Consider the following 22,030-nt stretch of genomic DNA (forward strand, 5'->3'; position numbering starts at 1 on the left):
AAACTGTGCGTGGATAACCAAGGCTGATCTTAGGTTTGATTTGTTTTCCTTGCCTAGGTTTTAACATTTTTTTTTCCTATAGCAAGGTAAGGTTAAAGTTTGTGTTTGGGTGACAGGCTTGAGCTTCATGGAGGAAGGATTGTGTTCTTTTTGGATTGGCTGAGAGGAGGTTAAAAACCTTGGCATGCTTTGAACTTGGAGAGATTCCTGTAGTAATGTTCAGCATGGAAAAAGACGTGTGATTAGGAAATTAAATCTAGAGGTTAAATAATTATAGGATCACTCACAGAAAGAGTTAAGAATATTACAATTTAAAAAATTATTGGGTTGCAGAACGTATTTTGAGGTACAGTACCTCAGAACTAGAAGGAGGCAGAATAGATAGCAAGTGTTGTTTTTTTATTATTTTTATTTTTAAAATGAGTTCTGGGTCAAAATAAATTCTCAGGTGTTTTGGGAGGTAACTTGAGCATTGCATCCTCTGTAAAAAAAGGCAGGATGAGAGTCTAGTGACAAAAGAGTTAAAATGGAGGCTCTCTGAAAGGGAAGGAGGAAAAGATAATGAGGTATTTACCAAGTAAATATTTTCATGGTACGACTTGGAAGTTTGGTTTTTCTCCTTATACATACGTAAATATTTACACGGGAAACAAAGTTTACTTCTCTCTGCATGGTGCAGCTGTTGTGAAACAGGTATCTCTGAATCCTAATGACTCACTTTCCACCTGTTACTTAACTGAAGGAGCATGGAAGCATGTAAAAATCCTAGGGACTGTCAATGGAAATCATACCTGACTCATTAATGCAGCCTTCATAGCAGCAGGGAGAAGACTCTAACTTTTCCCTGGTACATATGGAGTCAGTAATTAGCCAGTGACATTGTCAGCATTGCACTGGTATTTTTATAGCACCTATGGATGAGCTGTTCTTAGGTGAATTGTCACTCCGTTATAGAAATTTGTGCTCTAGTGCGCACAGAACTTTGAAATACATCAGATGGGAGAGGATCTGAGGCTTTTCTGAAGCAGATTAATAAGAAAAGCCTGGGGTAAAGGGCTGGCACATCCCAAACACCAACTACTGTGTGTGCTGCTGAGCAGAGGGGCTGGCTCTTTGAGTAAGAGTGATTCACCGCAGCTCGTGGTGCTGCTCGTGGTGCTGTGTTCACATCCCCACCCTCTGCAGTCACAGGGATGTGCAGCCTGGCACACCAGTCTCCTTCCTTAATCTGGGTTTGAGGCTGCCAGAGTACTTGCTGCTATTTCACGTGGGGAAAATAGTTCATACTTCTAATTCTGCTTCCTCTTTACTTTTAGTTGACACAAGAGGCTGACAGAGAAATTATGAATACATTAGAAGTGTGTTATTGTTAGACACTTTACTGCATCTTGCGTGTTTTCCCAACAGATGCAGATTTCTACATTGTTTTGGTGATTTTCATTACATAGACAGTGTTTAAAATAAGGATTGTTTTGGAAAGTCTTTTTATAATACTACGGAAGTTTGTAATTTGAGCAGCATAGCTTAACCTGAATTATATTTAATTAGCAGTGCTTTGTTTTTTCTACATTGTTACCCAGATAAATGGAACAAATGGAGAAAGGCTAATTGATTTACCTTGCTCAATTTATGGTAATGCTTTTGCTAACATTTGACATCATTTTATTAAACGTGATAGAGAAGGGAGAATTCTGGAATGTTTTGTTCTTCCTGGTGTGTTATTTTTGGTAAGTGTCTGGGGTGCATTTAGATAAACTACAGCGCTAAGTCTAGGCAAGAAAGACCTAAATGCCCACTGAATTACTCCTATTTGCATTGAGAAATTAACTGTAATTAGCATTCAAGTTTTAATGATACTGTATTTGTGAAGCTGATAAGGCTTCTGGGAGTGTGATCACAAGAAACTTCTATTGTTTACTATATGCAAATCAGGCCACTTAGCTTTAATTAGAGGTTGAAACCTGGAGCAATTATCAGCAGTTGCTTTTGTATTAATGAGCTTGACAAAGCTGTCCATCACAGTTTTTTACAAGATTGAGAATTAGAATATTTAATCCCAGTTGGTTCACTGTTCAAAGGATGCGCAGCCTACCTCAAGCAAAACCGTTTCATTTTGTATGCCATCCATTTCATTGGTTCCAGTCACTGCAAAGACTGAAATCCCTGCAAATTTGTATAGCTGCTATTTTCTGCAGGATGGTTTGAGAATATATGAGACAATTTCCTTTAAGGCTTATATTGCCGATATTTTTTTTTAGAAACCGGTTGTTCTAAGAGCAGTTGTGCAGTTGCAATACAGAATTTAGTTGCTTGACATCTGAAACATAAGAGCTTACAATAACTATTGACTGATTAATTTCCTTACAAAATTAGCTGATGTCTCCTCATGTGTGATGGTGATGGATGTTTCCTTTCACATTCTGATTTTAGTGGAGGATAACAAAAGAGATATAAGGGAAAGAGAAAAAACTTACAATGCCTAGCCCCTGAAATGGTTTTTATTTCTCTCTCAATGGAAGCACTAACCATTAGAGTCTTCTGTTGCTGCTCTTTAATGTTTTTTGCTTTTTAAAAGCAGTTTTTGTGCTAAAGAAGTAAAAAGTTTCAGATAAGATCTATATAGTGGGGGCCGGGGGGGTTTAGAATTTGCCACTTGAATGTTAGTGCTTTTAAATACATTGGTGAAAGTTTTCTATTTTTGGGCTAATTCTTTGTGAAGCACATCTCTTTTCCACAAGCCTTTAAATAATTATAATAGGTACTTTACATAGGGGGATATGTATGTATATGTGTACATACGTATATATACACATATATATATATAAATGTAATAAAGTCTTCATTTTTTAAATTGTCATTTCAAAGAGAACAAAACCTAGTTGTGAGCTTTCTTATGCTCTCACAGATGAGGCTGAAATTAACCCGGCCATTTATTTTTTTAGCATTTCTCAGGTTTCTTGGGATGCAAAAAGCTTTACTGTATTTAATAATAATGCAATGCAGTCTGAACTGCGGACCATTTGGGTATGAAATGTGGTTTTAGTTCCTCTGTTTTTAAATACTGGAGGTTGTGTTTTCAACAGAGATGGCAGACCAGAAGCATTTACAGAACATTATTTTACAAGGTGCTGTTGAATGACCTCAACTTTGAAGGTACAAAGTGGGGGCAAGCTGTGGAAATTGCTTATGGCATGTGGAAAGCTTTTTTTGGGGGTCCTGCTCTGCCATCAGGATAGACATCTGGCTTCTTGTGTGGATGGTGGCTGCTGCCCACGCTGCAGGGTGGGTTCTCTTCCTTCTGATGGGTGTTCCAGTTGCCTCCTGTCCACTCCAGAACAGCTGCCACTCAAAAGACAAAGCCTGGTTACATTCTTTGTGTTGGGAGGGTCATATACAAAAAGAAAGCCTTTTTTTCAGGGGGAAGGACGGCTGTCGAAAGTTGTAAAAGGTTAAATAACTGTGCATGTTCTAGATCAGTATCTTTGACAGCTGAATACTTTGGGGAAAGTAGCACTGAGTCTCATTTGTTTGTAATTCTGAGTAAGCCAGAATAAGATGGAACAGAATTATGAATCAGATGTGGAGATGCTAGTACCAGTTTATTCCTCCAGGAAAACACAACTTCTAAACCATGTGCTTTTTGGAGAAACCACACTTCTGAATATATCCTGGGTGAACAGAAGTGAGGTTAAGGGGCTAATGCTCTACCTCATAGACAATAAATTGGGTTGTTTTGCAGCCATGGGAAATGTAGTATATAGCAATTTTCTTAGCTATTTTGTCTTTGGGAAAAGGCTAGTTAGGGATCATCAAATAAGTGATCCAGCTGGCTGATTAGAAGCCATTAATTACTAACTCCCAAATCACCATCCTTCAACTTCTGGCCTGTGAGTTACTGCTCTGATTGTCCATATTGGGCCAACTTTGGTATAATCATGTGTAATAGTAATCTGTATTTTATGTCAGGTAATTTGATTTAAGCAACAGACCAAACAGGCCACTAAAGGATAAAAGACAGCACCTGAGTTACCTTAGTGAAGCTTGTTCTGTGCTAGTTTATTATTAAGTAGTGAAAATGGGATTCATTTTGCCCCTTTATCCTGTGCCATGAGAGGTAATTAAAAATGTGCTGCATATATAATTTCCTTATTGATGCTTTCCCTGCTATTAACTTTATAATAGTACCGCATTCAATTTTTAATACCTAAGTTACATAAAGCATTAATTCCTCAGAAGTTTATTTTTTCTATCTTTTCTCAGCAAGGAAGCTGTGATTTCATCTTGCCCTAATTCACTCTGAAGGTTAAATGTGGTTTCAAGAAAAGGAGAAATTGGTGGTGGTGTTGTTTTTAAATGCTCCAAGACTTTTTAAGTATTTTTGGCACACTGAAAATTTACCATTATTATATAGTAGTATATATTTAGCATTTATCATCCTTTTTTATGGCTCCTTTTAGTTATTATATTCATAAAGATAAAAGACTCATAAATTACCAGTGAATCAAAACCACATTTAGCTATAGTTACTAATTCAGTCAGGCAATGTTTCTGGTTTTGTTTAGAAATCTTCATGTCCCTTTACTTTTTTATATTTATAGCCATTTGCCCACAGCAGCTTTGTTTATTTTTTTTTGCCAATAGGTGACACATTCAGTGTTTCCTAAACCCTCCCAGTGGCAGAACCTTCTGTTGGTGTGTTTTCATTTTCATGTGTTACCCACTTTGTTTAAAGTTTATTTGAAGTCTTCATGGCAAAAACCTGGAGGGGGACAATTTGAGGTATTTCTATTACATTTATTTTATTTTATTTGAAAATTTGAAGTAGGCTAGGCTTAACATTAACATTTCTCTTAGGAAGGATTTTGCCTGTTCTCTGCTCAGATGCAAACCCTATCAAACAAGCATCACTCTGAACATAATAAAATTTGGGAGTAGGGATTGCATTTGCCGGGCTGCCTTAGGCATTTTAGAAGGTTCAGTGTTATTTGTTCTAGACATAACTCTTTGAGTTTGCTTACATCAAATATCTCTTGCACTTGCCTAAGTGGTGGCTCTGATAAGTCCCCCAGCAGACATCGCAAGGTCATTGCAATTCATTCCTGGGAGCTGCTTCTCGCTGTGGAGCAATCACTTCAAGGCACACGTTTGTTGTTTAGCAAAGAGCAAAAGAGAGATGGGACATTGTGGCTGCTTTACAGCAGCTTTGATCTTCTCTTTCCTAACAACAGTGCACAATGGTAATTACAGCTCCTTTTAAAACGTGTTACAGAGGTAGGATAATAAGTGGAAAGGGAATTTTCAGTCATTTTCAGTGTCGATGAATGCATTATTAACTCCCAGTGATTTTGCAGATGCTATTTCTGCCAGATGAGCCTGAATGAGAAGAGCTTGCCAGATCAGCTATTTCAGGAACTGTTTTCTGCACTCAGCAAGGGATGGTTCCAGTCAAGTCTAGTTGTAAATCCGAATCCGGGAGACGGGGTGTCTGTTCGTGCTGCCAGCATATTTATGTTAGCCCAGCACTGATTCTTTTGTCTAGAGCAAAACTGAAAATCCTGCTAGAAAATTCCCTTTTTGATGACTGCAGCCTTGGCTGGCTGGCTGACTTAGTTCTGCATCGTGGAAGGGCAATTAGCTTTGCAGATGTCTCTGGGCAAGGCAATGAAACTGAGGAAGGCTGCAAAGAGAGAGAGGCCCTTCCAATACAAAATGGACCACCCCAGATGGGTATTAGAGCATCAACACCCATGCAAGGAAATTCTGGCATCACAGAAACATATCCTCATTTAGAATGGAAAAGACCTCTAAGATTATTGAGTCTAACCATTAACCTAAGATTGCCTGGTCACCAAGTGACCATATAATGATATAATAATTTAGAATGGAAAATTCCTCAGATTATTGAGTCCAACCATTAACCTAAAGCCACCTGGTCACCAAGTGCTGCATCTACAAATTCATGTATTCTCTTTGCAAGACTGGCTAGGGAACCTTCTGGGCTCTTCCTGGTTTGTGGTGTATGAAATTTGAATAAAGACATTCCAGGTGGACTGCCTCCACATCAAAATATCTAAATCTACCTGTCACTAGGCATCTGGTATGTATTTTTTTTTTTAAGGAAGAATTTGAAATTTCTTTTAAATCAAAATGTTTAAAAAGTTTTAAGTTTTAAAAATCATTCTAACTCATTGATTTGTATTTTTCTTTGGAGTTTACTTGAGTGTTTAGACCAACTCCATGTTTAGTGGAGGCTGTAATGGCATTCCTGAGCTTTTATAAATAGCAACAAAGCTAGTGATCAGTTTTAGTAATCCATTGGCAGCATTGCTTACCAGAAAAAATGTGGACATTTTGAAATTACTTCAGCAAAAAGCTAATCAAGCTTAGTCACACTCTTTGAATTAGTAACTTCTGCCCAGCAATTTTGCTTGATTCGACATATGCTACAAAAATTGCCGTTTTGTGGTTTCATGGAAGATTATCTAAACTAATAGCATTTCAGAACAACTTTGCTCTTAAAGAATGTGAGAGGATTTCCTTGATTTGTTTTTCCCTTGTTTTTCCCCTGGACAGTGTTGCAGGACTAAACTTGTCTTCCATTATTTCATTCAGTCTTGACAGTCGTAGTTCCTAATATGCTTTAGTCATTCTCTACAACAGTTTTTATGCAATGAAGGAAAATAATTACAGCCAGTCAAAACATTCTTGTGAAGCTGCAGAGTATTTTTTCATCTAACATTAGAAAGTTGAATCTCAGATTCATAATTTGAAATTTGTGTTCCATAGAATTGGAAAGCAGAAAATAGTTTCTTGAGCAAGCAAATAATATAGCACCTGTAGCAACATGACTGCAATCGATTTCCCCTGTTATCTTTAAAATGCTGATTTTTTTAGAGATCCATCAAAACCTCTGTTCCTAAGAGATTGTTTTTATGAGATCAGTTGGGAAGGTTTCAAAGAGGACTTTTTTGATTCATATGCATTTTCTTATATAACCTAATGGAAAATATTTTGGGGACTGGTAAATGTAAGTACAATTAATTCATTACTACAATTAAGTTAAAGAATTGTTTTAATACTTTTTTCAAAGTCAAAATAAATATTACCTAATCTGAGAGGATGTCTTCTGAAAAGAAAGCTTTGATCCAACTTTCTTGTGAAGATAGTGCTCCTTTTTAGAGTTCACTTGCAGCATTATTTCTAGAAAAAGGTGACAATCAAAAACATTTTTAGAGGACTTGGACTTAATGCTCTTTTCTGGAACACCAATGAATTTAAATGGAGTTTTCGATTGTTTATATGTATTTTTATTGGATATCTTTTAATTTTATTTAGTGTCTTGTATACATTGTTTTTATTTTACTTGATATCTCTTTTGGCCCCTCATTTTATCTGGAGTCTAGAATTCACAGAAGTGACTCGAGGGCTTTAGAGTAGAGTGGCTTCAGTAGGAAAAAAATTAGTTTTACAGCATATTTGATGTATTACTGTCTTCTCTTAAGAGTTGGTAGCAGGAGCATGTATAAAGAAGCATGCACATTCTCATTGCAGTTGAATAGCTTGTGTCAGGATTGAAACCATTAACCTGGCGGTGACACACCATTGTCACTTGCACACTAAGGAGTGAGTTATTTTGGAATAATAGAATCATTTAGATTAGAAAAGCCCTTTAAGATTGTTGAGTCCAACCTTTAACCCAGCACTGCTGAGTCCACCACTGAACCTTGTCCCCAGCTGCTGCATCTTTTACTACAATCTTACTGCAGTTTTAGTTGCTTGTCCTCTGTAACAATTCTGCATGTTTTGAGGATTTTATACAGGTAAAATAGTTTCCCCACCCTGTTGACCTCAGTGGGATTTCATTTCAGTCCATATTGAGCTAAAGGTTCTTCTGTAGAGCTCTGTAACTGTCCTCATTATATATTCCATATTTTGGTCACCATTAATAAGCATAGTGCTATAGACAGGGTTGAGGCACCTTGAAACCTAATTTGATTCCTTTAGGCCTGCACTGGCAATATACAATAATAAACCTTTCTAAATTTGTATCTGTTTTTGTTGAGCCATCTGGCTCATCCTGTAAATAAAATGTGTAACTATGAAGAAAGCATTTATGGCTTATCTAGTGCTGTTACTATTAATTTGAAGTTCTTGGAAACTTTATAATGTTTTAATTCACAGTCCCTTTATCAAATTGTGCTGTTCTTGTAGCAGGAGAACTTGAAAGGTTTCAGTGAGTCACACCACAGTTCTCAGTGACTCTTGTTTCTGCTCTTGAGGAGTGGCAAAGAACAAATACTTGGAGAAAATAATGAGAGATGGAGTAGCATGCAGCAATATAAATTTTTTTTGCTCTTTATTTGCTTTTCTTAATCTCCGCTAAGCACTGAGCTGGTGTTTTTTTCACAATTACATGTAACTCCGAGCTCCTGTTTCTGAGTTCTAATAGCTAAATTACAGCTTATCATTGTGTAAGTAAAGTCAGGAATGTTTTTTCAATACATGTTAATTTGCATTTGTCAACATAGCATTTCATCTGCCATTTCATCCATCGCCTGAGCAGTCAATTATTGTGGCACCCTTCCACAGCTGTTTGCAGTTGGATTTGTTTGTGAGCTGCCTCAAATAGCACAGGTGCCCACGACAGGGCAGGGTTGGTGGTGGGCATATGGGTGCTCTTCATGGCAGTCTGTGCAGAGCCTTAGGGTTAAGGTGAGAGTGGTGTGATTGTCCCAGTATGTTAATTTTAAGTCCTGTAGCTCTTCAGAAAGTTTCTGTAAGGGCTGAATTGTATATGTCAGTGTTAGAAATGCTTTTCAGCTTTAGTTGAGCTTCCTTTCCGTGCCTTCATTTCTTGGCTTAAGTTTTTGAAGAAGATCGCTGAAGCTTTTTTACGGTCTTAGCGATGGCTCACTGGCTCTTCAAAGTCTTGTCATTTGACCTGCCCATCTGAATGGGCACCTGCCTTAGTCTCAATTCACTTTTATAGAAAACCTGTTTACAATCAGTAAAAATACACCTGCAGGATGTTGGGGGTGTTTTGGTATGGGTGAGGCTTCTGGCACAAGATGCCCCTTTTGCTAGGTCCAAATCTGACAGATTTTACAATTTAACACTTCTGGAAATTATGCTCCCGGTTGTACTGCTGCTGGCTCTGAATGACCAGACTGCCTTTTCTGCTCATATCATTGCTTGTGCTGTTATTGTTGTCCAGCTTTTTTCATAATTGATCCTTCCTCCTAGGATTGCCAAAGTTCCTCAGCACATCCTTTTTCCATGGCACTGGCTAAGGCATCTTTGGTGAGCTGCTTACAGCAGCCAGGCTGCAAATTTTAGTAGTAGGAAATGGAACTAAACTGCTGCCAGCTTTTTTAGATGGCTACTGATGAGAGACGTTGGGATGCTTGGCTCCCAGTGGGGAGTGCAAGTCAACAAATGAATGCTGGTGTGAAATAATAAGGGAGTTTTGTTTAACATTTACTTCCTTGTCTTTCATTTGTGCCTTCAGAACATTATTGTCAAAAGATTGTCTCCTCAGAAGAAATGCCACACAATTGTAGTGGTGTATTCTTGGGGGACAAAGTGGAACTACCCATCTTAGGCTGCATCATGAATTTGGATTGGGTGCATTTTGTGGGAAAAGAGTTGGTTTTGGCTGCTTATTGTTGTGATTATTTTTGTTTGGTTTTAAAATTAATTTCAAATATGCTGCATTATATGATATAGATGTGTAAATCATCTGCCCAGATATATGTCTTTTTTTGATCAATATGTGCCTGGGAAGAAGCAGCATGTTCCTACCTCCTTAGAGAAAATTCTTTTAGTTTGATGAAGACTGTGAGGAGTGTTTCTATTTTTAATTATTTTGTTACATGCCTTCCAAATAAAGTTTCTTCTAAAGGAGTATTGTACAGGGGGAGTTAGAAAAACTCATTAATGGTGATAGGATATAAAATACAAACCAGTAAGAAAGGATGTGACTGAATTATGAGACTGATGATAGACTGTGTCTGATGATATCTTGCTCTTAAACAACTAGTTTAAATAACAAAACAAAGCCCTGTCCTCATTCTTCCCTGGCTAAGTGATGCTTCAAAACACTGTCAAGGTGTTGTGTGAGATTCTTATGGTCATAAGTTGATAAAGAAATACAAAGAAAAGTTCAACAGGGGATTTATTTGAAAGAAAAAAAAACTTAATGCTTTAGTCATTTAAGAGACTACCATGGGACACGTTATTTTCTCAATAATTATTACACTTAATATTTTCTGGTGATTAATCTTTTACCACAGAACACAATTAAAATGTCATATTTTAAATAATAGTTTCAATAATTCCTCTGGTTTTATTCATGTTGCTGGGAAAATGTAATAAAGTTTTTTAATCATTAGCAGTTCTTGATAATTTAAGTAAACATTTCTTGATAATTAAATGCAAGTTTCATAATCTTACCACTTTTAATTTGTCCCCGAATGATGCGAGACAACTGGGAGGCTGGTGTAGTGCTTGGAGTCAGGGACACGCCGCTTTAAATCTGAATCTTAGAAATCTTGCAAAACCAGTGTTTGGGCAGCTTTCTAAAATGCATATAAATCCATGTATCCTGTTGGAAAGTGATAGAAGAAACAGGTTGTGACAAAGCAGTTGGCAGGAATATTGGATTTTTGAAGATTCATTCGAATCTCAAAATCTGCACAGGCAGGGAAAATAATTTTCTTTATTTCTGAATGATATTTGAAGGACCACAGAAAGATGCAGGAGTTTAACTGCCTTATTAATCACACTTTACTGCTGCTTTACCCACTGGAAGTAGGGTGGCCAGAAGTGCCTTGCTGTTTGGGCATTACAGATTCCCATTTCACTGGATTTGAGTGTTAACAGTTAGTATTTTGATCCATCTGAAAGCTTTGGGAGTTTTAACTGCATGGTGATTCCAGTGATGGATAGATTTGCAATTCTGTTTTGAAAGATTTGGGAGGGGGTGGAAGATTTGCGGTTTATGCAAACCTCTTTTTTTTTTTTTAATCAACTATTTCGAGTTCAAATTCAGTTTTTGGAAGGAAAAAAAAAAGATGATTGAAAATGTCACACAAGTCCATTGAGGTGTCTTAGTGAAAAAATACAGAGAATGAAAATTATTGTCAAGCAGAATACGAAAGACGTAAGGAAAATGCTACAGGGTGCAATTTCATGAATAGATATCACAGAAAAAATAATGTTTACTAATAATGAGAAAGTCCATATGGAAGTGCTTGCCTTGTTCAAATGTGAAAGAGAAACAGTCAGCACTCTGTCCCATTTCTGTTCAGAAATGTCATCAGGTTTATTATTTCTTGCATAATTCAGGCAAACATTGCAATTGCATCATTAAAGATGTTCAGTTCTTTAGCTTCCACAAGAGACCTTACCCTACCCCTGATTCATTCTCAGAACTCCCATCTAAACTTTGAATTGGTGTAAATATTGTCTCTTATTCAATATTAAGAAAATTCAAGCTTTACTGAAACCTTTGGCAAGAAGACTAAGTCATGTAAATTTATTTTTGAGCCGTCCTGTGACGGGGAGTTCCACAGTTCAATCTTATGTTATTGGTAAGAGTGTTGGTGGCAATATGAAAAAAAGGGAAAAATAAAGTCATAATTCGTTTTTCTCTATATTAGTCACCCGCTCTGTACTTCCATCTTTCTCCTTGTTATACATCTTCCTTTCCAACATATGAGTGCACCGATGGCTTAAATCAGTGTAAAATGAGCCAGCTGGGACACCAACAGCAGAGCAGCAGCACCACATGGGCATCAGCACAGCTGGATTTGCTCTGCCTCATTGCACCTAACCCTGTGTGATGTTACAGCCCAAAGTAAATGATCCCAGTGTTTTCAGTCTCTTTCCATGAGGGGTTTTCTGGGAAGTTCAGCAGTCTTTGAACTCTCTCTAATTCTACAAAATACTTCTGGTGGTACTTGGTGTGCTCATAACCTCGCAAATCATCCATGCTGACACCTGTCTGCTGCATGCCCGACTGCTTCCAGAGCTTTCCTGATGGCAGTGACTCCACTTAGCAGTTTTGCAATACCAGAATACATAGGAACTGCTATGAAATATTTGTTACCTTTAACTCTGGGTTAACTTGATTTTATTAATGTCAGTCCATAAACTTTAATGGAATGCTTAATGTGGTCTAACATTCTTAGATGGTTTGCTCCTCTACTCTCTCCCCCTTCCTTAAGGATAAATGTTCTCGCTTTCCTATTCTGCTGCGTCCAGAGAATTGTTTAAAAAGGCTAATACTCTTCTATATCCTGAGGTCAGTGTGCATTCACACAAAAATTTCCAAGGGAGGACTGGAAACTAAGCAAAGTTCTTTCTTTCAAACTAGAATTCTTTGTAAGATTTAGAGAAATTTGAAATACAGCAGAAGCCTTTGTTATAACCTGTGCTTTCTAGAATGGAAGCTTTTTTTCCTCTGGAATACAGCTTTTCTTTCCTGTATTTCTAGAATGGAAGCTTCCCCAATGAGGAAGAGGTGAAATTATGGTTTAAGTGAACACAGAACTGCCAAAGCAAAACTCTTTCAAAAATATTATTCCATTTGTTTTTTATAGTGGTTGCATACATTGCTGAGCTCCCTTGTCTTTTAAAAATCATACCACACATCAATTTTCTCTTTAGTTCTATATTTAAATGTACTTAAAATGTAATGGTAATGTTTTGGATTCAGAAAAATATACAGCAAGAGTAACCAAGTAGATGTTTCACATATTTACATCTTTTGCATGTAGACATTACAATATGTTGACTGTTAGTCAGAAAATATCATGTTATTTCAGAGTTTATGATACTACAGTTAAATTATCAGATAGTCTTTTTTAGGGCAACATGGAGAATATTTGCGTCAGAGTTGCTTCAGTATTCTAAATACTGAAGTGAGGCAAATGAGGTTATTTAAAATACTTCAAGTAATATTCCATGAGCAAATGTATTTTATGGATTTTTCTATTCAGAACCATTAAAAAATGCAAAACAACAGTGTGAAATGTCAATACATGGGTTTGAAGGATTGTTTCTTTGAAGTTGTGAGGTGTTCAGTGCAAATAGATAGTTTGGAAGAGTTACCCTTTTAATGATGATTTGTGGCCACTTAACAATATGATAAACACGAGAGTTGCATCGGCAGGATGTTATTGATGATCCCCGTTAGAAGGGATAGGTTATTGGCTCCATTAGTTACACCAGCACTGCACAGCTGAGATGACAGAGCAGGACAGAATGACTGGTTGCTGTGACACGAGAGGACTTCTGAAGAAGCTGAGGCAATTTAGAGGAATTGCAGAGGAGAGGCTTCCTGGGAGCGGGCCAAACCACCAAAGGTTCCACATGTGCTACATCTTTTCTCCTTTCTTTCACCAGCCATTTTTTAAGCCTACTTCAATTTCTCGTCTCTGAGCAGCTGATTCCTGTTAAGTTTACCATGGAGGTTAGTGATCATGAAGCGCTCTGAGCTGGGAGAATAACCTTTGTTATCTCCCTGTTCTAATTCACATTTTCACGGTGGCAAATGATGTAGGTAATCTGCAGGTGAAAAGCAATGAGACCTGAGAAAAACCTTCTTTATAGATACTGTATGATCTAGGTCATGTCTTCTGCTCTGGTGTCAGAAATAAATGGGGCAATAATATCAGGAACCTGAGGGTGAGGTACTTGTATGTCTCTTGTGCCCTGAACCTTTGCTCAAAGTCTTGCTCGAATCAAATTAAGTGCCTAAAAGTTTGCAGTACTTTGGGAGTGAGGAATGACTTAGGCTCTTGGGGAAGCTCCCTCTAGCATTTTATATCCTTAATTCATAATGAAGAGCTTAGATTTTTAGTGGTTTGCTGTAGGTGTGACTGGTACCTGTTCCACAGTGACATGTCTGGACATGAACAAAGGCACATCACGGTTGTGTGTCTGCTTTACAGCAAATTCAATGCATTTGGACATGCTATGGATAAATTCTTAGTGGGCAGATATGTTCTTTTTTCCTCCCTCTTCTGGATGGAGGGAAGGAAAAGAGGAAGTGGCTTCCTATCTGATGCATATAAATACAAACATAATAAGCAAAATTAGGTGATTAGAGGCATAAAATTAAATATTACTACCAATCTAGAAAACATGAATGTCTGCTCTATGGAAGTTCCTTCTCTCTAAGGGTAAAAAATAATGAAAATCCGTCCAGAAAGAAATCCAAGCAAACAGTGGAACAACCGAGAAACCTACCTCACACCAGATTTCTAAATTGAATGTGAAACTATCAAAACACATGGGTTGGGATCAAGGTAATTTTTTTTTTTCCCTCCAACTTCCTAGTGACATGTTCTTCCTGTCTTAAGTCAGGCATGATTTCCAGTCAGTGACTTCTTCCCTGCTTATTAGGATTAAGAAAATAAGGCTTGGAGATATAAGGGAGCATGAACTAACTTAGGTTATCACATCATACCTGCCTGAGCAGTATGCCATTGTTTCCCAGAGAAACCACATGATTTAATTTGGCACTTTTGTTCTTAAGAGTTTTGAACATCCTCTGTGAATAGTTTCAAAATACTGAATCAAAATACTGTTCACTGGAAAACTTAATTGCTTGTCACTGAAGGGTACTTTGCAGAGAAATGTCATTTTTCAACTCTCAACTGTTTCAGTATTGAAGAAGTTGAACATAAAGATTTGTTAATTGTATTTTTTTTAGGAAAAATGTGTTTTGACTGTTCATGCAAAGGTGGTTGAATCAAATTATTCAAAGTACCTAAAAAATTCAGCTTAGGACATAGCCTGAGAGGTGGAAATTTGAGACTGTATTGCAACTGAAATAGTCTTAAATGGAAATGCTGTGATTTTAGGCAATCTTAAAGCTGCTGCTCTGCATGCTTCATCTACAATAAAAATCTGAGATAATTTGTGTAATAATAACCTCTAAAATTTAACTTCACAAGAGCACAGGCTGGTGAAGACATTGTATTAACCTAAATAACTTGCTGAATCAGGGACTCAAATATGAAGTGAAATGACCTCTTTTAACTTAAACGGTTAAAAATGAAAAAGGAAGTAGGTAATATATGGTAAACCTTTAAACTCAAAATTTTAATGGGTTTTTTCCCTTTCCTCTTTCTGCCAGTTGCAGCCTGCTATGAAACCACCAGTATCTCTTTGGTACAGTGGTTGTGTGGGTCATACAGATTCTATTTGTTCCAATTTTCTGAATGTTACACCCATTTTTGTAGCTAATGGGCTTTTGCTATCACTAGTATCTCTTATGTATCCTGTAGTGACTTCGGCAGTATGAAGAGATCCCCCATATATGAAGTTGGAATTCCCTTATTGTAGATAAATTTTATACCCTACATCCCTTTAATCACTAAGAAAACAAAATACTCCTTTTTGTTTGGTTGGTTTTGATTGATTGGTTGTTATTGTTTTTGGGGTATTTTTGCTTTTTTTTGGGGGGGGGAGGGGGCTGGGCATGTGGTTTCCTCCAATGTGCAGGAGAGGTTTTCACTCTGGGATATTTATGTTTAGCACCAGGAGCTTTCAACACTTATCCCCACATTTAAAGATCCCCTTTAGGGGAGATCTGCAGTCACAGGCAGGTCATTGCCTGCTCACTCTCAGCTGGACCATTTCTGTACAGAACTGCAGGAAGTGTTTCTTCGGGAATGAAAGGGAGGGTTGTGTTTTGGTGCAGGCAGATGCTTCCAAGGGTGAGAACTGCAGGCTCCAGCTCTGTTAGCTGATGGATTATGGTATCAGTGTGTTTATGAAATGCATCACTATATTCTATCCATGTGGTTTCAGCAGTGAATCAGCACCTCAGTGCAGATGCTACTGTAACATCCATTTGAAATGAATGAGAGCTCTTTTAGGCAACTGCCTGTTGTTTGTATTTGTAGGTTTGGCTTCACAAGAGCACCTCTCCAGAGTCTCAACAGAAAATATGAATATTATGGCCTGCCAGTAACAAAGATGCATTGCAGCTCTTCAGAGCAGCCTTACCTTGCTGATACTTCACTAAATCTATCTCAGTGTAATTTGCAGATGTCTTGGGGTCGGTATTTCAGGCAGTCTTCCAGCCTCTTGTTTAGCATCTTCTCTGTCATGCTTCAGCTTTTTCCTAATCTTATTTCTCTTTTCAACAGCCTTCAACATCTCAGTGCCTGAGAGATGTTAAATATATTTTTATTTCTAAAGTAAAACCAGGCAGTCACATCTCTGTTGTTGTCCCTTGCTCTAGATTCAGTCCTGAGATGGGACTTCCTTAACTGCATCAGACTTGATGTCACTCCATCCTCAGCCCTGCCACTGGTGTGTCTGGGTGCTTCAGAGGGGCCGTTCTAGTACTGAGCTACTGAAAAACATGAAAAACCATTCCTAATGATTTGGGAGATAATGTTGAAAATATTTGTGCTTCCTTACTTTTTATTCTTAAATAGTGGAGCAGAGGTAATGTATAAACAACTGAGCAGCTTATCTCTGACATACTCCTAAGAAATCTGCTAACAATTTGCCAAACCTTAGCAACAACAATTTCTATCTCCCAAGTATGGGATAGTACCTCTTTTTCCTCTAATTTTGGTTGTTTAATTAAAGCACTTGGATAATGAAATGTTGTTAATAATTGAACTGCTTGAGAGATCAGTTTTGCAAATAATTTTTAGGTCTGGGGTCGAACAAAAGTCTTTTTGTGACCAAAGAGATGTTTTTCCCCCAACAAAGCAAGATGTAGTGACCTGCTTTAGGCCAGCAAGAGCCCCATAAAACAGGGTAATCTCCTGAGCTGTGGGAAATGGATGCTTCCCTGGTGCCACAGCTTACCCCTAAACCTCAGGTGATTTTGTCAGCCTCTTCCTTACCTCCTCCTGATGTCCATGTTTTACTTATTTTAGATAATGAGAAGTGTCTTTTGGCTGGGTACTTGATATGGAGAGACAGCTGGGGTTTCAGGATTTTGGAGACCTAGGTTCCTTGTAACAGTCTGTCCAGTCATCTCCAAGTTCACTGTATAAAGTGGAGCAGCTTCAACAAGACAGACTGAGAGACACCAGCTCCTCAGTCTGTTAGGTAGGGAAGTGCTCTTGAGATATGAGGAAAAAAGAATTTAACTGTTTTCATCACCTTATACCATATGTGCTCTTCTGTTGTACTGAAGGAACATTTACAAAGGGACTGCGTGAGAAATAGCCAAGGGTTCTCACCAGGTTTTAGAGTACCCTTCCCTTGTTTTATTTTATTTGTGTATTTGAAGCACCCAGTCAGTCATAGCAGAAGGCTTTATTTTATGTGTGACAGAAGATGAAGAAACACATATGAGTTGGAAAGAGATGTCAAACATGTCACCTCTGAAATCAGTCCATTTCTGTAAACCACCTTATTGATCTGCTGTGTTCTGCCCTTAAGGCTATGCCTGTGGCTGGAAAAAAGTCTATTTCTTCAGCAAGGTTTGATATAATGTGATTACCTGCTCTACAACAGCTTCTCTTTCTTTCATCTGCAGAGTTCAGTGCAGTGTCAATCAAGTATGTAAAAGGGTTTTTTGTTATTTATTGTGAGTTTAATTGAAGACTATTGCATAGTAATGGCACTGTTTGTTTTGTGGGTTTTTTTCCTCTCTCACTAGAAGTTAGATTCAAGGTGCTAGAAAGCAGTATTCACTATCTCTGGTACTTGTTTTCCTTTGGGCTGAAAAAACAAGGTTTGTAAGAAGAAAGAGTGTGTTCCATCTAATGAATCAAATCAGTCTCCAATGAATGTTAATGAGTCTAATTACTAAAATTTACGTGATGCTTGATTGTTTTAATAATTTGGGAGGAGCTGGTGTTTTATCTTGACTGCAGTAAGCAGTTTTGATGACATTTTAAAAACCCTTTTCTTCAGGGAAAGAGTGAATCCAATGTTCATTTATTCTTTCATTTGCTTTTGGTTTCTGGCAAATATTTTCAGATTATTGTCAAAAAATTAAGCTAGGATTCTGCTTTGGTTATCACAGAATATTAATTCCCTAAGTTATTATTGTACACAATGAAGATTAGATAGACTTGGGTAAAGGGCAGATGTCTTAGAGATATCTGGTGGGTTTTTTTATGATATACCCTAGAACCTTTGTTCTGATCTTTTCAAATCACATGGAGAAAATATTGAATCTAGGTTAGAGTCAGGCAAATAGTTATGACCTTCATTTGAGGCATTAAACCTTTGTTTTGGAACCAAGATTTTGTTAGGCTGAAGTGTTATAGTTCAAATTCAGAATGCTGAAGTGCTGAAGGTGGCAATAAGCTGAAGCCAAGTACATGAATACCCTTTACTTTTGGTGTAACTCATGTAATAGACACCCAAGCTGGTGATTCGGAAACCTTTTGGAGGAAATGGCCACTTTCAGGGTCTCAGCCTTTGAGGCAAAGCACCATCATCCTTCATTGTGGAATGTTTTAGAGCTGAGACATGGCATTTGATGGTTCAGCTGCAAGTTCCTGACTGTACCTCACTATTGCCAGGACTGGCACAGCATGTGGGAGGCTCTGGGGCTGGAGGGAGTTCTTGCGTGGTGTCCTTTAAAAATGAAGATGTAGCTGATGTAGTGTGTGTTCACCTGCTTCTCTCTGCCAGTGCTTTTGTCACCTCATAGCCTCAATTTCACTGGGATTCTTTGATCCACTTCATTTGTGAAATTGCTTATTATAACTCAGAGATAGAATTAGTGATTATATTTTTTTTTCTGTTCTCTCTTATTTGATGCCCTAAGAAATTATGCTCACACTAGTTGAGAACTGTTTAACCATTGCACGCCTGCAGTTAGCCTTTCACACATGACATGTAACTTTACTTTTCCCTCTCACTTAGTTGGTCTTGGGCTGGCTGTTTCATTCAATGTTATTCCACGTGCAGAGCCAACTTTGCTGATGCTCCTGCACCTGTTTCTAAGGCAAGCATCTTTTTCTTTGTCTTGACTTACTGTACGTCTTGGTTCTGAACTTAACACCATGAATCAGATGCATAATTGTATCTTATTACTTAAATCACCAATCTCTGTTAGCTACAAAGGCAGGGCACCTTTTTTTTTTTTTTATTTTTTTTTTTTTTTAATTACAAGACCTTTTTTTATTAGCCATTATGTAATAAGACAAGTCTTGACCAAATAATCTGAAAAAGAGGTGAGCTAAAATTTGCCTAAGGAGTACCCATAAATTTAGCTGTGTTACTACTGTGGTTAGACATGGATGTTACTTAAAACAGAGCCTTGCAGAAGTAAAATTGCTTGCAGATCTTTCTTATCCATTTTGAGAATTTCTCTGCCAAGGTTGCTGTAACTAGTCTTCTGTTCCTTTTCACTTATGAAGCTTAGAGTTATCCCAGAATTAGCAAAGTCTGCATTTTCCCTCTTCCTTTAGCCTTTTCAGGCTGAAAGGATCTCTATGTATCCCTACATCATTATGTGTGATGTATGAATATGGATGTTATATATAACATAAAAGAGATTGTGTCTGACGGATTGATTTTTTTTTAAAGAGTGTTTTACTAATGTGCCATTCTGAAAAATGAAAGGTAACTGCTGAAGTATTAAAATACTATTACTTAAAAAAGAATATCCTTTAACACAATGCTACATGAGATAAGGATCCTAAGCTATCTCATCACTATGTTATGATAGGATAAACTGGGTAGGAAAAAGAGCCACAGAATGATTTGGGTTGGGAAGGACCTTAAAGATCATTTAGTTCCAACCCCTGTGCAATCAGCAGGGACATCTGCCAGTAGATCAGGTTGCTCAAACCTGGTCTAGTGATGGGAAACTAACAGTAGATTTGTGTTACAAAACTTCTTTTGGAGTGGCTGGTATAAATACACACACATCATTTCCCCACAGTTGTGGCAGTCCCAGACACAGGCAGCATACTTGCTCTCGAATTTTGGCAGTACCTTTCTCAGTAGACTTTCCTCCAGAGTTTTAGAAATGTCAAACTCCCATTACTATCTAAGCAATGTTTTATAGACGTGAAGAACTTACCTTGAAGAGTTGCATGTGCTGTACTGCATTTAGTCCAGGACTATTTCTTTGACTGTTTGTGGTGGTGGTGATGGTCAAAGTAAAAATACAGGTATTTTTATGAACAGTGTCCTCTCCTTTGAAATGAGTTTAGTAGGTGTATGTACATCTGTTTGTGAGAGAAGTTTATGGGAATGGGGGAATAAAAGGTTCTGGCGAAGTTTCCCCTTACAGATGTCATAAGCCATGTCCTTGTTTTCCATTAGATTAACTGTAGCTATAATAGTGAGAAAAAATTGCACTTTGTGCTTGGCATGTATCCATCCCTAAATACTTCTGCTGTGCTTGATGTAAGCAAAATTAGTTAACTTTGGTATAATTGTTTTAGTGTTGTAAACACTACAGATGCAGGGAAAGCAGCTTAAAAACACAAAATATACCTGGAATGGGGGAAAAACATGTATGAACATTATTGTCCGTGAATGCATGAATATCTACTGTTAGTGGAAGTTAATTTACCTTAGATCAGTATTAATTTATATCAGTAATAATTTTAGTCAAGGATCTGGCTGAAGGTTTCCAAGTATGTTATATTCACTGAAGTCAAGAATAATTCTACCCTGACTTCATAACAAATTGATTGAGTGGTGCCCAGAAGTTAATGAAAGATCCTTCTCTTAATGTTTTTATAGTCACTGGGGAATGTGGTGTTTTTCAGAAATTCCCAATTCACTGAAGTCAAGAACAATTCTACCCTGACTTAATAACAAATTGATTGAGTTAATGAAAGATCCTTCTCTTAATGTTTTTATAGTCACTGGGGAATGTGGTGTTTTTCAGAAATTCCCATATGGCTGAAGTAATGCCCCCTTCCATGTTGCAGCTGGACACCAATTCTGCAGTGTTTCTTGTAGGGCTCTGCGTGCTCTGTTGCATGCCCCGTGGAGATCTAAAGAAGTCTTCCCTTTCCTCACCCTAACTTTAGGCCATGGAGGGTTCATGATGGGAAGACAGCAGGATGCATAACAGAGATCAATAGATTTGCTGAAATCTCGAAATGGATTTCAACCAATCTGAGTTTTAATCTGCTGGAGTGTGAGAAGGAAATCTATACTTAATTTTTGACTTGGTTGGTGGTTTGAGCTTTTTGTTATCTAAGCGGGTGCTGGTTTGTTCTGCTCCTGTTGTCAGGCTCACCTACAGGAACATGGTGAAGCTGTAGCAGGTGAATTGCTGTGCAGTGACACACAGATATGAATGGGCTGGTATACCACCACATCTCAATGATAAATTTGTGGTTTGTGTCTTAATGTACCTTACCACGCTAAATGAGCTTGAAGATCCCAGCTTTGACCAGTGGATAAATGGCCTCAAATATATGCACCAAGTTTGTGGGTTTCTGTGTTCATTAGAGGCTTATGCTATGAGCCATTACAAAAATGGAATTATTTCTCCACTTTATAACAAATTTTCTACAGATCATTATTGAGGTCAATGGCTTGAACGTTTGAAAAAGTATCTGCAGGGTTATTTGAAAGGTCTGTTTCTCTAAGGGACAATTAAGTTAGTTATTTTTAAAATATTTAAGTAACTGTCACGACTGAACTTGGATGATTATAAAAGGGAATTCTGTGACTGAACACAAAGTTGGAGAAAAGACTGTTTCTTGTTGAGATAGACATGAGAAAGAAGCAATACATTATAACCGTAAGATACATGGTATCATCTAGAAGCAGTTCTGGCACTTCTACTCAATCGATGAATATACTACTGTCCCTTTGTGCACTTGAACATGTCCAAGAATTGAATGAGTATTCAGAATAAAATTGCTTTTCTCTGTGAGGCAGCAGAAAATGGAGGTGATTTTTCACATTAGCACATTTGTGTGCTCCCTGGTGGTAATCTGGGAGCTGGGGATTACATAAAAACCATATTCCTTAGTGCTGTCCTGTCTTTCTTTTCTAAAAGAAAAGCTGCTTGAATTTTATTTTTTAAAGTGAAGGGGAGAAAATGACCTCACTAAAG

At 37.6% G+C, this 22,030-nt stretch overlaps 1 protein-coding gene across 3 annotated transcripts in view; it reads left to right on the plus strand.

Annotated features, from left to right (window-relative positions):
* MACROD2 (mono-ADP ribosylhydrolase 2) overlaps positions 1-22,030 on the plus strand; it is an 852,083-nt gene that overhangs the window by 512,533 nt on the left and 317,520 nt on the right. The window lies entirely within an intron of this gene.

This window comes from Onychostruthus taczanowskii, unplaced genomic scaffold, assembly GCF_017590055.1.
Source record: "Onychostruthus taczanowskii isolate IOZ18803 unplaced genomic scaffold, ASM1759005v1 scaffold87, whole genome shotgun sequence".
In the NCBI taxonomy this organism is placed as follows: Eukaryota; Metazoa; Chordata; class Aves; order Passeriformes; family Passeridae; genus Onychostruthus; species Onychostruthus taczanowskii.